The sequence below is a fragment of the Cibotium barometz genome, chromosome 35 (genome assembly GCF_041138505.1).
Source record: "Cibotium barometz isolate CiBa-2024 chromosome 35, ASM4113850v1, whole genome shotgun sequence".
NCBI lineage: Eukaryota > Viridiplantae > Streptophyta > Polypodiopsida > Cyatheales > Cibotiaceae > Cibotium > Cibotium barometz.
The window spans coordinates 11,406,289-11,424,886 of record NC_141080.1 but is presented as its reverse complement, the minus strand read 5'-3'; positions in this window follow the sequence as shown (position 1 = coordinate 11,424,886).

Here is an 18,598-nt window from a genome sequence, read left to right as displayed (position 1 = left end):
AAGTTGGGATGCGTGGGACAAGTGTTCGATAGAACACAAGACCCTCATCTCTGACTACAAAGAGCTCATACTCAAGTTGAAGGGAATCGATGCATTCCAAACATTGAGGGGCTTTAAACGAGGCCTAACAAATGATTATCTTGAGTATGTAGAGCCCTTGCAGCCTAAGGACCTCTCTCAGGCCATCAAGTATGCGCAAATCTATGATGACATCAAGCGCCGTGGTGCGCGAGATTGGGCAGGGAGATCAGTGGATAAAAAAAAAGGGGTCGGGGTTTAAAAGAAAGGGTTTCCGTAGTGAAAAATCAAGGGAGAGGACGGAGGGGATTCAGGGGGTCGTTGGTCTAAAAAACCAAGACCCTTCAAGAAAAAACGAAGTTCTGAAACCCACAAAAAGGAGCAGTACTTGCAAGCACAAAAGGAAAATCGTTGCTTCAACTGCAATGAAGGGCACAACAAGGCTGATTCCCAAAGTTAAAAGCAAGCACTAGTGGCAAGGCGCCTAAGAGCGATGGTAAATCCTCTAGGCAGTTGCACACGGTATGTGGCAGCCTAGTGTTGGTCTGCATGACATGGTACGCATGTATGGCACCATAGGTGGCCGTAGAGTCACTGTCTTTATAGATGATGGGGATAGCCATAACTTTTTGAACTATTCATTGGTCAAGAAGTTGAAATTAAAAGAGACCGTAAGTGATCATGAGTATACCGTTGGTTTGGCCAATGGTTATGATAAGAAGGTATGGAATACCGTGGTCTTGGGAGTCCCTTTGATCATGCAGGACTATGAGGCCGTGCTTGACTTCCAGGTCATGCATTTGGCTAGAGCAGATGTTTACTTAGGCAGGGAGTGGCTGTATAGCCTCGGTCCTAGCCTAGTTCGGAGTTATTTACACACCACATTACAGTTTGAGTCTGGGGGTAATATCATCACCCTACAGGGAGACCGTAGTGTCCCCTTTTAACCACTTATATCATCGCTCGAGTTATGCCACGCGGTCCGCAGCGGCCAGGTAGCACAAGTATACACTTGTTACCCTTTTGTAAATTCTGTTTCCGTAGAGCTGAAACTGAAAGTAATGTTTGCGTAGACAAACATGGAAAACAAAGCCTTGAAAGAGACCCACTGTTTTTTGAAAACCCTGTTTGGCATGCATGTGATGATGAAACAATAAAGTCCAAGGCAAAAGAGACTCTAAAAACAAAGTACGTAGATGCTTTGAAAAGTTTATTGCAGGAATTTCAAGATGTCTTTCCTACAGAGCTTCTAGATGGTTTACCACCATCAAGGAAAGTAGACCATGGCATCGAAGTTATGCCTCGGTCCAAACCAATAAGCAAGCCTGCTTATAGGTTGAGCCACTCCGAGGCACAGGAGGTGGAAAAGCAGCAGTTGACCGACTATTTAGAGAAAGGGTTTATTCGCCCTAATTTGAGTCCTTGGGCATCACCGATTCTTCTGGTAAAGAAGAAAGACGGTTCTATGTGCATAGGCATAGATTATCGGGCTCTTAATCAAGTCACGATTGCCACGCATGGACGAGTTGTTTGATCAACTCTATGGGTCGAAATATTTCTCTAAGATAGACCTAAGATCTGGGTATCATCAGGTTAGAATTAAGGTCGAGGATGTTGCGAAGACAGCATTCAGGACACGATTTGGTCACTTTGAGTTTTTGGTTATGCCGTTTGGGCTAACCAATGCTCCAGCGACTTTTATGACGCTGATGGACAGTGTTTTACGTCCATACTTAGGAAAATTCGTAATAGTTTTCCTAGATGATATTCTTGTGTACAGCAAAACGCGTAAAGAACACTTGGCACATTTGCGATTAGTGTTCCAGTTATTGTGACAACACAAGCTATTTGCGAAGGAGAGCAAATGTGAATTTTTTGAAAGAGAAATTCACTATTTGGGCCACATTATATCCGCCCATGGTACGCGGATGGAACCTGAGAAAGTGGAAGCTATTCTCAAGTGGCTAGCCCCGAAAAATCTCGAAGAACTACAGATTTTTCTTGGCATGTCGGGGTTTTACCGACAGTATGTAAAGGACTACGCGAAGATCGCAGTCCCGTTAACGGATCAATTGCGCACAAAAACAAAGAATATATGTTGGGAGGGAGACCAACAAAAGAAGCTTCAAAAAACTTAAGGTAGCCATAGCAGCTGCACCTGTTTTGACTATAGTTGACCCTACTGAGCCGTTTGTCTTGAGACGCTAGTGGTGAGGCCATTGGAGCCGCGCTTTTGCAAAGGGGATGCCCTGTTGCATTTGACAGCAAAAATTAGATAGGGCTCAGCGTAACTACTCGGCTTATGAGCGAGAGTTACTGGCCATCGTACATGCACTTAAAAAGTGGAGACACTATTTATATGGTGCCACTTTTGAAGTACGTACGGATCACAAAAGCCTGACATGGCTTTCGAGTCAAAACAAGTTGAAAGGTCGGAAAGCTTGGTGGGCGGAGCTCCTACAGGAGTTTGACCTTCAGATTCGCTACCAAAGGGGTAAATATAATGTTGTGGCGGATGCGCTTAGCCGCATGCCACAAATTAATGAGTTAAGCTTTACGGTTTTCAAGAATGAGTTCTTGAATCACTCCGTGGCTTGTGTGAGCATGATCCTGTCTTTACAGAGGTCTGGCGCACTGTACGCGTACGCACTTTGTCACAGCCGCGCCCACCTTCCTCGCCGGCACGTAATGCTAGTCCGGAGAGACTGGCCGTAGGTGCGGCGGGTAGCGAGGCAAGAGTTAGTCCGGAGAGGCTAGCCGAGTCTTCGGGGTATAGTTTTGAGCCGGAGAGCTCAGACGTAGGCCCTTCATCACCTTTGTTTTTCGACACGGTTTCAAAGGATGATGCTAAACTTCGTCGGGGGGAGAAGTATGCTAACTACTCCATTGACGACGGGTACTTACTCTACAAGGGTAGGGTGTGTGTACCAACTATTGGTGACTTTTGAGCATGCATTCTTAGAGAAAGTCACGATAGTCCAAGTGCTGGTCATCCCGGGATACAAAAGACCTATGCACTAGTCAAACGACAATTTTATTGGCCTAGTTTGTTCAAGGACGTCCAGACTTATGTGCTGCAATGCAATAAGTGTCAGGTCAATAAGCATGAAAGGCTAAAGGTTGGGGGCTTGCTCCATCCTTTAAGCATTCCTCAAGGGAAATGGGAAAGCATTTCCATGGATTTCATCACCGGTTTACCCACGACAAGTCGAGGAAATGACTCGGCCTAGGTGGTGGTGGATAGGTTAACTAAGATGGCAAAATTTATTGCCACCAAGAAAACGGTAAAAATGCCAGAGTTGGTAAAACTCTTTATTGAACATCTCTACAAGCTATATGGCCTGCCCGCAGATATAGTGTCGGATAGAGATAGAAAGTTCAACAGTCATTTTTGGAGGGAAGTCTTCAAAAAGTTGGATACTACTCTGAGTATGAGTACGGCAGATCATCCAGAGTCTGATGGTCAAACAAAAAGGGTTAACCAAATACTCGAGGATATGTTGCATTCTTATGTAAGTAAGAAGCAATCAAATTGGGAAGAATATTTGCCCATATTGGAGTTTGCTTATAACAGCTCCAAGCATTCAACAACTGGCTTTACACCATTCATGTTGATGTATGGTTTTCAGCCGAGGTCTCCGTTGGCTGTAGGCCTAGATAAGAAGAAGATTCAATCTGTCAAGGAGTTCCTTGAAGATATGAATGATATGCTCAAAGCTGCACGCGAGAGCATTCGTAGCGCACAGGATTACGCTAAAACATTTGTCGATAAAGGACGCAGACAAGTGATCTTTGCAGAAGGTGACTTTGTATTTTTAAAGGTTCTTGCGCAGTCAGCAACCATGAAAACGGGAAAGTGTGAAACTTTCTCCTAGATATTGCGGTCCTTTCAAGGTCCTTAAGAAGATTGGGGACGTAGCCTACAAACTTGAGTTACCGGAGAGTTCTCAAGTTAGTAAACTGAAGAAATCAGTTCACGGGTTAGAGAACGTAGTTTCTCTAGATATTTTGGTGGAATTGATCACTCCACCAAAGATACCACATGAACCGGAAAGGATTCTTGGGTATCGAGATTGACAAAACCCGCTATACACTGTACCCTGAGGTACTAGTTAAATGGAAGAACAGAGACAAGGAATCAGCTACTTGGGAACGCCGTAGTGCAATTTCCAAGCAATTTCCCCTGTTTGTTTTCGAGGACGAAAACTCTTCTTAAGGGGGGGGTAATGTCATGTAGGCTGTAACGCCTGTGACCATCGGCGGACCGGATGGCAGCGCTCGGCCGAAGTGTCGAGGCCATCCGGGGTTCAGTGGGAGAGGACGCCCGTGCGGAGACATGGGCGGCCGAGCTAGTGTGGACGGCAGGCCACACACTTTATAGCCCGGGAATGAGGAGGTAATCCTCATTCTCCTCTATGGCTGGGTGGTGAACTAGTCGCCGATCCCTCCGTTGTGAGGGCACCCGCAGTGGTGCTACACGCACGTCATAGAAAAACATGCACATTGCAGAAGTGGCACGTGCCTTGATGGCTGAAAAGAATATGCCACATTACTTTTGGGTATAAGCAGTAGCAACTGTTGTGTACATTATGAACAGGACACTCACTGCAGCTATTCATGGTATAATTCCTGAACAGAAGTTTATAGGAATAAGACCGGATGTGTCTCACTTGAAAGTGTTTGGGTGTATTGCATATGTACATGTTCCTGATGAAGTGAGAACAAAGTTGAATCCAAAGGCAGAGAAATGCATCTTCATTGGTTATGCTATGGAGCAAAAAGGTTACAGATGCTATAACCCTACCACTCGTGAGATGTAAGTAAGCAGAGATGTTGTCTTCGATGAGATGAGTAGCTGGTATGCACTAGTAATGAAGGCAACAGAAGATGCAGATGTAAGAAGTGCAAATGTTGCACCACATGTAGAGAATCAATCACAGGTGCTAAGTAGACCTGGGGAGTCCTCGAGCAATGGATCCAATGTTAGCCCATGGTTAGGAAGGTTGAGGAATGATACAGGTATACATGTATCACGAAAAGGGAAGGAAAAGGTAGATCAACCTTTTGTGCCTAATCTGTCTCAAGAAGGTCACTCATATGTGGATGGTGACTCTAGTGGCTCTGAGTAGAGCCTTGATGAGGAGCTTGGCATTCTGTCTGTGGTGGTTACTCCTTGTGTAAGGAGAACCAGGGCTGTTTTGAGGACACCTGGCAGTGATCCAGGTGTACGCAGGTCTACGAGGGTTAGATACCATGTTGACACGTTGAGATATGATGGATATACAGCCCATCATTATGCTTACATGGTAAAAGCAATACAGGAGGTTGAGCCCACTTGCTTTGAGTAGGCAATTGGAAATAAGAAATGGGAAGATGCCATGGATGAGGAGATGGCAGCATTGGATGCAAATGTGACATGAGAGTTAGTGCCTTTTCCTAAGGAAAAGAAGGCAATTAGATGTAAGTGGGTGTATAAAGTCAAGCACAATGCTGATGGTTCAGTGATCAGGTACACGGCAAGATTGGTTGCCAAGGGCTATGCGCAAACTTATGGCATAGACTATGAGGAGACATTCAGCCCGGTTGCAAAAATGGCAATTGTGAGAGCTGTCATTGCTATGGCTGCAGCGAAGGGTTGGTCTTTACATCAAATTGATGTAATGAATGCTTTCTTGCATGGTGATTTGTAAGAAGAAGTGTACATGATGCAGCCACTAGGTTATGAGAGTGATGCACATCCAGATTTTGTGTGCAGGTTATGCAAAGCCTTGTATGGCTTGAAGCAGGCACCCAGAGTATGGTCAAACAAGATCGGGGAGTACCTTGTTACCATTGGATTTCAGATATCCAATGCATATTTTTCACTATATGTGAAAAAGACAGATAGAGGGATCATGCTGTTAGTCATCTATGTGGATGACTTGATTATCACTGGTGATAGTGATGCAGACATACATGATGCCAGGATGGTTTTGAAGCAGAAGTTTGAGATGAAGGATTTGGGTAAGCTGCAGTATTTCTTGGGCATAAAGGTGGTGAGATCACCTCATGGCATTTTTCTTGTAGAGGCAATATGGCTTGGACATGTTGTCCAAGTATGGTATGACAGGCTGTAAAGCCTATTTCAGTGCCATTGGAGCAGAACACAAAGCTTTCCCGCAGATATAGGTGAGCTTTTGGAGGACCCCACTACATACAAGCACATAGTGGATAGTTTGATCTACATGACCATTACAAGGCTTGAGCTATGTTGTTGGACTTGTGAGTCAGTTTATGTAGGCCCCTAGAAAGACACACTTGGATGCAGCTAGATGGATCCTTAGGTACATAAAGTCCACAGTTGATTATGCACTTTTCTATGAGGCTGGTACAGAGATACAATTGCATGGGTATACAGATGCTGATTGGGTTGACAGTATTGCAGACAGGAGATCTACTAGTGGTTTTATGTTCTCATTTAGGAGTGTGCTAATGTGAGTTGGAGCAGTAAGAAGCAGCCAACAGTTGCCTTGTCGAGTACAGAGGCAGAGTACAAGGGTGCTGCTATGCAGCTTGTGAGGTAGCGTGGTTTTAGAAGCTTGGTGACATGGGAGAGCCCATGGATAGGGCAGTTGTCATATATTGTGCAGCTTGTGAGGTAGCGTGGTTTTAGAAGCTTGGTGACATGGGAGAGCCCATGGATAGGGCAGTTGTCATATATTGTGACAACATGAGCAGCATACAGTTGGCCAGTAACCCAGTATATCATGCTAGAATGAAACACATTGAGGTGCATTATCACTTTGTGAGGGAGAAGGTTCTAGCAGGAGATGTAGATCTGGTATATGTCAGCACCAGAGGATCAGGTGGCTAACATCTTCACGAAGGCATTGGGCACAGAGAAGCTCCATAGGTTTAGGAGCTTACTTGGAGTGCAGTGTGTGGAGTTGAGCTTGAGGGGGAGTATTGAGATATCGAGCTCAACTAGTGCTATGGCAGACCTTGATGACCCGCCTGAGTGATAGCTTCTGCATCTACACCACTGGCATGGTTGGTGAGATTATGAGTGATATGTGGCTAGTGGGATGATAGGCTGTGTGACAACCATTTTGGATTACTGGAGACTGGCATAGTTATAGCGTCAGCTCATTTAGTCAAGTTCACATTATGGACCGACCCTTGTATGTTGTAGTAGTTGAGTACTAACCCATATAGTGTGCGCTCTTATCTTTATGTTATGTTGGTTGAGTAGAGAAGAAGAAGATAGAAGAAAATTTAGCTATCCATCTCTCTCTTGTGTGTGTGTGTTTGCTTTGCTAGGGTTCGAAGCTCTCCCTCTCCCCTACATTCTCTTTATACTGGTAGTTGGTTCAGTATGAAGGTAGATGCAAATGTGGAGCTTGAAGATGAAGAACCTTGTGATGGTGAAGTGGATGTTGATGGGGAGGGAATGCCATGAGATCGCGTGTTGATGTTGAGGCTTTGTTATTGTTTGCGGCATTCAAATGCTTGTTGGCTAGTCCAATGCATTTGACGTGGAGGAAGTGTAAAAGTGTATTGTTAGAATTTTTTGCCATTATGACACTTCTTATGGCTTAGTCGATTCTACATTGAGCCGCTATCATCCACGTTCATCCAAGAACAACATGTTCTTTTAAAGTTCCTACAGGCATAACCAAAAAGCTACTAACCAAGTGCCCGTTACCACCATAGATGATAGTTCTAAGCAAACCAAGTACTTTGGTATTTTTGGCACTTATACCCTCTATTCTTATGTTAGACTTTTTAAGTTGAGATTTATCCAACTGATTCCATGTAGCAAAGGAGAGTAGATTGTGACCAGCACCGGTTTCAAGCATAGCATTATATAGAACACTTTACCATAGGGGCTAGGTTACTCAATGGGTGTTCTGAGAGTTGGGATGTGATCCTCCATGTTGTTGATTACCTCTATAATCTTGTGTAGTAGGTCCAAGGTTTGCTTCCCGACGTTGTTGAGTTTTGCCCATCTTTCCCTTGCTCCTGTTAGGCTTGGGTCTTCTTTTGAGCGGCCCTTTCCTTGGCAGCTTTCTTGTCACATGAGAAGCACGTAAGGATTCTTCGGTAAGGGGCCCATAGTATTTTTTAACCTTACTACTGTGACATGAAAAATTGATATCTTTCATTTTCAATTTTGTACATATTTTGATGGTTTCTCAATGGTAATAAGCTGGAAGCTTGTCCAAGAAGATTGTGGCACCCATAATGAAATAACGGCGTGGTGATGCGGCGGCTTGGCAGCTACCCTGATAACCGCATTCTATCTTCAGATATAATGGTTTTACTTGATTTAGGGTGCACACATTGTAAATGCCACAAGTATGCTTGATAAATACTTTGGTATGGTAGATAGGCTAGTGATGTGGAAAATAAAAGTGGGTCTTCATGCTCACATGGATTTTAATTGTATTATTAATATAGTATTCACCATAAGGCTACAAGTTGGGGAGTGTGGAATGTTATCATATTATAGTAGTGATGTGTGTGAACACACTTAGGACCGCCGGGGCACTTTTTCCCTCACTAGGAGGTTTTTTCCCCCGTGCATTGTATATACGCCCATTATCTTCTAGGGCTTGTTATCTTTCATTTTTGGCACTCATAATACACTACTGTGTTGTGCTCAAGCTTCCTTATCTTCTTGAAGTTGTGTGTGCATTCCTGCAACCCTAATTCCAACAATTGGTATCAGAGCAGGCTTCCTCCTCCCGGGCAGCATCACCGGCACCTGCCGCTTCATCTCCTCCGATTGCGACGAGGTTTCACGAGCGTCTGCAGGTTAGTATATGCTTTGGGAAAGCCCGTAGGACTTGGTCGTTTCAGAATTTTGATCTGAGGTCATTTCGCCCTCCGTTTTTGCATACCAAGTACTGCGCAGGCAATATCGTCCTACTGTGCAGATTTTCTGTCAAGATTGAAATCTGCAGGACAGGTGCCCATTCGTCTGTTTTGGGCTGTGCTACATAGCACAGGTCGATTTTATACAGGTTTACCTCTTACAGACAGCATTTACATCTAGTAGTACAGTCATTGGCCATGGCTGACAACAATGATGTATTCCGCATGTTGGCTGCTGAGGATAAGTTGGATGGCACCAACTATCCATTGTGGGCATATATGATGCGACATGTATTGGTAGCAAAGGGGTTATGGAACATTGTGCAGGGTATTGATGCACGTCCTATTGTGGCTGGGAATGCTGCAAACACATCAGAAACAGGTACTGTTGATGATGGTGCAGGCACAAGTGCTGTAGCAGCTGTTCGAGAACCACCACTTTCAGCAGAGCAGATTCGTTGGGATGGTAGAGATGCGCAGGCTCATGCCTTGATTGCGCTGTCTGTCAAACGTACCATTATCCCACATATTCGCTCCTGCAGAACTTCTAAGGATGCTTGGGATGTACTTGCCACATTGTATCAGGCAAGAAATGAGGCTCGTGTTGCTTACCTCCGAAAACAGTTGGAGAGTGAGCATATGAACGAAGGTGATTCTATGGATAGCTTTTTGACAAAGATCAAGGATTTCAAAGAGCAGCTCATTTCTGCAGATGAAATCCTGTCAGACAGTTCACTTGTGCAGACTGTTTTGAATGGTCTACCAGATTCTTATCAGGGTTTTGCTTCCACTCTTCGCTTGATGATGAAAGGCAATCCCAATGCCTTATCATTTGAGGAGTTAGTTTCTGTTTTGCTGCAAGAAGACCAGTCAAGGCAAAACAGGAATATTATGCGTGTCGCAGATCAAGCTTTCGTTGCTAATCAGAGAAGCGGGAAAGGTAAAGCAGGCTTTTCTTCTAGTAAGCAGAAATCTGCAAATGCTGCGCAACCAAAGAAGGAAGACAAAGATGAGAAGAAAGGTGACAAACAGAAGACATTTTGCAAGTACTGTAAGGGAAATGATCATGTCATCAAAGCGTGTCCTAAGCTGGCTGCGAAAGAGGCTAAGAAGAAAGAGGCTGGTATGGCTGTTGCAGATGCCTCTCCTTCTAACAATGAATCTGCTAATGTTGTGCTAGATACAGAATGGGCATTCAATGCGCAGTGCAGTTATGACCCATCTTTGCATGACACATGTATGTCTGCAGTAGATTCAGATGTATGGTACTTTGACAGTGGTGCCACTAAGCATATCACCTCGCAGCGCAGTTTATTCACTTTCCTTGAGTCTGCTCCCACAGGGAATACTGTCACTTGTGCCAATAACTCCTCTTATCCCGTTAAAGGAGTTGGACAGATTGTGCTGAATGTTGCAAATGGCAACACCTTTACACTTTTTGATGCATTGTATGTGCCAGGGATCAAAAAGAATTTGCTGTCAGTCTCCGCATTTGCCAAAACAGGTTTGGTTGTAAAATTTGTGGATGACAGATGTACTGTTCATGATCTCTCTTGTGGTGACATCATTGTAGCATCTGGTTCACTATGTCGAGGGCTGTATAAGCTCAATATGGACGGCAAATGTGTAGAGGATTCAGCATGTGCTATTATGGATACGCAGGCTATTTCAAATGCAAAACTGTGGCATGCACGTTTTGGTCATCTGAATTTTGCAAGTTTGCTGCGCCTGCAGAAATCTGAAATGGTGTCTTCTTTGCCTAAGCTTGAGGCACCTGTCAAGCATGTTTGTGAGGGCTGCATATTGGGTAAAATGCAGCGTGCTTCCTTTCCCAAAGATGGATCAGTGAGAGCTGAACGCAGATTGCAGCTTGTTCACAGTGATGTTTGTGGTCCCATGCAAACTCCATCATTTGGAAACTACCTTTACTTCGTGACTTTCATTGATGATTTTACCAGGCATGCATGGGTATATCCTTTGAAGGCAAAGTCCGAAGTGTTTTTGTGCTTCAAACAGTTTTTGGTTATGGCTGAAAATGTGTCAGAAAGTAAGATGGGCACCCTCCGTTCAGATCGAGGGGGGGAGTATATGTCTTCAGAATTTAATGCATTTCTGGCTGAGCGTGGGATAAAACACCAATGTACAGTGCCGTATACACCACAGCAAAATGGTGTGGCTGAGAGAAAAAACAGGTCTCTCATGGAAATGGCAAGATGTATGGTTAAGAGTCAAAGTCTACCACATGGTTTTTGGCTTGAGGCTGTCATGTGTGCCACTTATGTACTAAACAGGTGTCCCACCAAAGCATTACAGGTTGTCACTCCATATGAGGCTTGGCATGGCCGCAAGCCATCTGTTGGCCATTTACGTGTTTTTGGTTGCCTGGCATATGCATTAGTGCCTGTGCAACATCGCAAAAAATTGGATGACAAAGCTGTCAAATGTATTTTTGTTGGATATAGTGCTGAGAGCAAAGGCTATCGTTTGTATCATCCACAGACAAAGCGCATTTTGGTTAGCCGTGATGTTGTATTTGTGGAAGATGCAGTTCAGCCCTTGGTTTCATGTACTAAGGAGACAGATATCAGCTCACGTGATGTCTATGATACATTGTTGCCTCTTTTCAGTGGTGCACAGTCAAGTGCAATACCTCATGAGGCAGTTTTTCAACCTATGCAGGTTTTAAATGATGGCACAGATCAGCCTATATCTGATGCAGATGTGCATGATGCACTTGAGGATGAGAGACAAGAGATTGAGGGCTCTAGGAACATGCCTAGATGGCTGGTGCAGACTTTGCGTGACAGCAAGTTGGATGCCCCTTTGTCTAGTCGCACTCGTTCTGGCTCTCATGGTGCCTCTTATGCGTCAGATTGTTATGCATTGGCTGTTTCTAGTATGTGCGATGAAAGTGAGCCTGTTTCATTTGATGAGGCACAAAGTTCAGAAAATTGGATGGCTGCTATGCAAGCAGAATACGATGCTATTATGAAGAATGGTACATGGTCTTTATGTGACTTGCCCCCTGGCAAGAAGGCCATTGGCACTAAGTGGGTATACAAATTGAAGCGTAAGCCTGATGGCACAGTGGATCGCCATAAGGCTAGGCTTGTTGCAAAAGGTTATGCTCAAGAGAAGGGCATTGATTTTGATGAGACTTTTGCTCCCACATGTCGTATGACCACTGTTCGTAGCATCTGTGCATTAGCAGCTCATAATGGTTGGAATGTACATCAGCTGGACATAAAGACTGCGTTCTTAAATGGAGATTTGCATGAGGAGGTGTATGTATCGCAGCCTCGTGGTTTTGTTCAAAGAGGGCAGGAAACCAAAGTGTGCAGGTTAAAAAAGGCTTTATATGGTTTAAAGCAAGCTCCACGAGCTTGGTATGAAAAAATACATGCATATTTGACTGCACATGGGTTTCATAATAGTCCAACAGAAAGCACTTTGTATGCTAAACGTGTGGATGGTGTACATCTAATCATTGCTCTCTATGTCGATGACATGCTGCTCACAGGACCAAATGAGAGTCATATTGCTGATTTTAAGGCTGATTTGAATGCCTCTTTTGAGATGTCAGATTTGGGGCATTTGCATCATTATTTGGGGATACAATTTAAGCAGTGTGATGGAGGTATTGCTTTGTGTCAGACAAAGTATATTGAAACATTGTTGCGGAGATTTAGCCTTGAAGACTGCAAGCCTATTGCTACTCCAATGGAGACAGGTTTGAAGTTGAGTCTTCATGATGCTGGAGATCACTTTGATGTCACACTCTATCAGACAGCTGTTGGTTGCCTCATTTATGTATGCATTACGAGGCCAGACATTCAGTTTGCAGTCTCACAGGTGAGCAGATTTATGCATAGCCCAGGCATTAAGCATTGGCAGGCAGTGAAACGTATCTTTCGCTATTTGAGTGGTACTCGGCATCTTGGGTTGTTTTATCCCAAGGGGGGATCATTGCCGCCAGATTTACATGCTTTTTCAGATTCTGACTGGGCTGGTTGTTATGACACACGCGTGTCCACGAGTGGTTTTTGCTTCATGCTTGGAAGCTCATGCATATCATGGTTGAGCAAGAAGCAGCCTACTGTGGCCACTTCTAGTTGTGAAGCTGAGTACAGGGCAGCTTTCACAGCTACGGTTGAGTGTGTGTGGCTCAGACGCCTTATGGCTGATTTGGGTGTTGGGCAGCCATCTGCCACCACCATCTTCACTGACAGTCAGAGCGCATTGGCAGTTGCGCGGAACCCAGTGTTCCATGCTCGTACGAAGCACATTGAGGTGCACTACCATTATGTCAGGGAGAGACTCTCTGCAGGAGAGATCAGTTTGGCTTATGTGCCAACACAGGATAACCTTGCAGACCTTTTCACAAAGGCTCTGCCTCGTGAGAAGTTCGAAGCTTTTCGCAAAGCTTTGGGCTTACTCCCTTTTGTGGATTCGTCCACATAGCTAGACACTTCCCTATACATGAGTGCTAGCTCTTGTTCACCGCATCACTCCAGGGGGGATTTGTTATCATATTATAGTAGTGATGTGTGTGAACACACTTAGGACCGCCGGGGCACTTTTTCCCTCACTAGGAGGTTTTTTCCCCCGTGCATTGTATATACGCCCATTATCTTCTAGGGCTTGTTATCTTTCATTTTTGGCACTCATAATACACTACTGTGTTGTGCTCAAGCTTCCTTATCTTCTTGAAGTTGTGTGTGCATTCCTGCAACCCTAATTCCAACATGGAAGGCATGTGGGGGAGTGTGTGTGTAGGTGCATAATTGGAAAAGATTCTTCTTGAATGCCTACATGGAAGAGGAGAATTCCGCCATGTGTAAGTGGGATCTCCACCTACATGCCACTTAGACTTGGCTATTATCTCATCACACTTTCAAAGTCAAAAAGTCTTCAATTTAATAATCAAAAGAAGACTTAGCCTAAGAGGACAATTGATGGTGATATCTACCCTTATGTCACTGAAGGGTTGAAGATTTTTATGTTGTAATTTGTAACAATGGAAGAGAGGGTGATTCTCCACCTATAAAAGGAGCCCTCCTCTCCCTTTCAAATCAATGAATAAAGCCTCCTCAATTGAGCATTTTGTATCATTGCCATTCTCTTATCTTCAAACTCTTATTCAAACACTCTCTTTACATGTGAATGTCTTATTTAGCATTAGCTCCTCATGCTTAACCCAATTTTGTACCTCTTTGATGATTTATGATGATAAGTGGGATAAGGAATTATTATCTTGGTGGGCATGTGACTTCTCAAGGTAGCCCTTGCCTTATTGCCGCCCTCCTTTGGCATGTGGAAAGACTTTGGGGACCATAGGTAAATCTTTACAATTGTCTGCTGAGCAATGTTAACCCTTACCCTCTAGCTTGAATCATGAAGGAGATGAAAGGCAAGAGGCTATGTGAAAATTGAGGTTTCATGCGAAGAGAGGGAAGTGCAATTTTTGTGGTCTAATATCCAAGTTTCAACCGGTAATTACTCATCACTCGGGTATTGGTTTTGAAAATTGATCATATGGCTGGGAAGCTCTTTATATGCTCTTTCCCCTCATGTAACTAATTTCTTAATCCTTTACTTCATTGATGATCAGAATTTCTCCCAAATTTGCTAACTTTTAGGCGAATTTTGGCAGTTTTATAGTCTTGTAGTAAAATGCTCATAACTTTTCGCTCGGTTGCCCGTTTTTGAAAGTTTTTATATAGGCGTGAAGCTCTCTTCAAGCTCTACGTACCTATGTAATCCTCTTTTATATAGTCTATATGGATTTAAAACTGCAATTCTCTGTGTATCTCTATTTTTATAGACTTTTGGCCATTATTTCTTCTTAATAATGATTAATTTCTCTTAATCTCTTATCAAAAAGCAAATCCCATGTATCTTATCCTCTTGTAAGTGATTGCTATATTCTTTTACTTTGAGATATTATATCCAAATCGTCCAATTTGAACGGATGAACCTTACCAACATTCCCCGTATGTTTCCGTTCACATAATCTTGAGTCAGAAGATTTTCTTCCAACAAAGAATTGCCCTCTTGTTTGGAGCTGCAAGACTGGCAGAAATTCTTGCTTCTCCCGAACCTTTCATCTTTCCTTCCATGAATTATGATCTCACCTTTGATGTGTTTATCTTTATCTTAACCTAGGGAGAGAAGGGGAGGTGAGGAGGCTGTGAGGTTTCATACAAGTGTGTTTTGATTCTAAGAAGTGATCGAAGTCAAAACCCCAACTTTGTGTCACATCTTTTGGTGGAGACGACGGTCAGGTTTTACTTAGAATTATTCTATTTTAACCTCAAGGTCCTGCATGATTAAAGAAAAGTTATTTTGAAATAAGTAAATTTCCCTTGTTGTGCTACTCATCTTTTGGTGCAAGATGTTCAACATTCCGGTGTTCCAAGGATGAGAAAGAGAAGACCCGGGGAGTTATCTCCGAGAGTTTAAGCGAGCACGCTGCTTGATGGGTTGGTCTATGAAGGAGAGGGCAAAAATACTTCCAGATTTCTTGGAGGGTGTGGCCTTAGCTTGGCATGAGGCTTTGCCAAAGGAGTCCAAGAATGATATTGAAAGGTTGACCAAAGCAATGAAGGAGAGATTTGGGATAGTGGAGTCACCAAATGCTTTACTATTGCAATTGGATCAGATTTTCCAAAAGGAAGGAGAGTCAGTTTTTGCCTTTTCAGTGAGGTATGAAGCCTTGTTCATCATCAAATATCAACAAGCTGTTTTACATGTTGTTGCTTCTTCTTTTTCACCTTCTATGGGAGATTTAAAGAGTTCTTTAGCAATGGAGCACCTTAAGATGAGCAAGTTTATCATGGCTTTGAAACCCCGCTTGCATGGAAAAGTTCTTAGCAAAGATCCCACTAATTTTAAAGAGGCTCTTCGTATTGCTTTGAAGAAAGAGGCCACTCTTCATATTGAGTCCACATTCCAATCTTCTCCGAGTGTGCCGAACCCACCACGAGTAGAGATAGCCTCAACATCTCAGGTGTAAGCTCCATCCTTGGATCATAACATTGCACAACTTATGGCAGAATTCGCTGATTTGAAGTTACACTTAGTCAACGCAAGGCCACCTAGGGTTCCACGAGCTGAGGATAAGGGTTCCACGAGCTGAGGATAAACCTAGGGATAACCATCATTGGATCATAACATTACATAACTTATGGCAGAATATTCTGATTTGAAGTTACACTTAGTCAACGTAAGGCCACCTAGGGTTCCACGAGTTGAGGATAAACCTAGGGATAAAAGTAGTGTCGCATGCTATGAATGTCAAGAGAAGGAGCACTATTGCACTGAGTGTCCAAAATTGAGGAAAAGAGAGGATAAAAGTTTAGCACTTTTAGAGGAAACATGCTCAGAAGAAGAAGAGGAAACATTGATGCCATTAATGGCAAAAAGGGGTCGTAAAACTAGGAGCCAAGAAGAAGAAGAATAAGAAGATAAATCTGAAGAAGAGGAGAAAAATAAGAAGAAGAAGAAGTCGTCTAGGAGAAAAATTGGACAATCTGACTTTCCTCTTAGACAAGGATCTCTTAGTTATGACCTCTTAACAGATCTTAGGGAGAAAACGGCACAAATCACATTTGGGCAGCTTTTGGCACTCTCTTCAAAGCTCAGAAAGGAATGGGGTAAGCTGGCTAGCACAAGAGAATCTTAGAAAAAGAAGAAGAGGGATAATGGGACTCTTATGGCTCAAAAGGTGGATATTGATGTAGGAGATGATGTGTCTGTGATTGATGTCATCATTGAGGGGCAAACAATTTCTAATGCATACATTCATGGAGGCGCGTCAATCAATGTCATGAGTGAAAAAACAATGAAAGATGCCGATTTAAAGTTGTCTTCTACTAGCTCTCCCTATTGCATCAAACTTGTCTTCTACTAACTCTCCCTATCGCATCAAACTTGCTTATAATATTAGGGTAAAAACCTTAGGAATTGTCAGGAATTTGGGAGTGGATGTATGTGGTATTTCTGTGCCTACAACTTTCCAGGTCATTCCTACAAAGCCTGATGCTAGGGCTTACCCATTAATATTGGGTAGGCCATGGCTTCGCCAAGTGAAGGCAATTCAAAAGTGGGAGACAAGTGATCTTATTCTACAAGGTGAGAATAATAAGGTCCACTACAACATCAAGAGTCGTTCGCCGCAAGAAAGTGGTAAGAGGTGAACCTTCAACTTTCAAAAGTTCAGAGTCAGAGTCATCCGCCGATGAAGAGGAGACAAGTGGTAGCTCCGAGGATTCCATCTTAGAAGGGGAGGTGATTTGGTCTTTCTCCCGGGAAGGAATCGAGGGGATGCTGAAGACAATAGAGCCTTGGAAGGGGAAGCTTCTTCAACCATGTTCAAGAAAGGAGATGTGGACCTCACTAGTCTTCACCAATAGAATGAACTTCTTCTTGATGAGTCCATAGTAGGTACTGAAAGGGAGAATTACTTAAAAATGTTGGATGGATTTCCTAACCTTTTTGCAAACAACTGAGAGGTGACTTCAAGCACTTCAAAATTTGGAGACTGCACAATAATGGCGCAAGGCAAGGCGTGACACTCTCACAAAGAAGAAGAAGAAGAAGCCATAACTCAAGCAAGGAAGCTTAGTCATGAGGTATGATGGCCGTGTGGAGAAACAACTAGATAAGAAGCTTCTTCGACGCTGGGAAGGCCCCTTCAAGATAAAGCAAAAGTTCAAAAATAACATCTATCTTCTAGAGGATGCAAGTGGCCAGGAGGCTCCCGGACGTGCCAATGAGTACCGGCTAAAGATATTTTACCCTCGAGCACCATGGCCAGGAGACCCCCAAGACAAGCATGGAGAATCTGCTGGGGGGGAAAGATGTGACATGAAAATTTGATATCTTTCATTTTCAATTTTGTACATATTTTGATGGTTTCTCAATGGTAATAAGGTGGAAGCTTGTCCAAGAAGATTGCGGCGCCCACAATGGAATAACAGCATGGTGATGTGGTGGCTTGGCAGCTACCCTGATAACCGCATTCTATCTTCAGATATAATGGTTTTACTTGATTTAGGGTGCACACATTGTAAATGCCACAAGTATGCTTGATAAATACTTTGGTATGGTAGATAGGCTAGTGATGTGGAAAATAAAAGTGGGTCTTCATGCTCACATAGATTTTAATTGTATTATTAATATAGTATTCACCATAAGGCTACAAGTTGGGGAGTGTGGAAGGCATGTGGGGGAGTGTGTGTGTAGGTGCATAATTGGAAAAGATTCTTCTTGAATGCCTACATGGAAGAGGAGAATTCCGCCATGTGTAAGTGGGATCTCCACCTACATGCCACTTAGACTTGGCTATTATCTCATCACACTTTCAAAGTCAAAAAGTCTTCAATTTAATAATCAAAAGAAGACTTAGCCTAAGAGGACAATTGATGGTGATATCTACCCTTATGTCACTAAAGGGTTGAAGATTTTTATGTTGTAATTTGTAACAATGGAAGAGAGGGTGATTCTCCACCTATAAAAGGAGCCCTCCTCTCCCTTTCAAATCAATGAATAAAGCCTCCTCAATTGAGCATTTTGTGTCATTGCCATTCTCTTATCTTCAAACCCTTATTCAAACACTCTCTTTACATGTGAATGTCTCATTTAGCATTAGCTCCTCATGCTTAATCCAATTTTGGATCTCTTTTGATGATTCATGATAAGTGAGATAAGGAGTTATTATCTT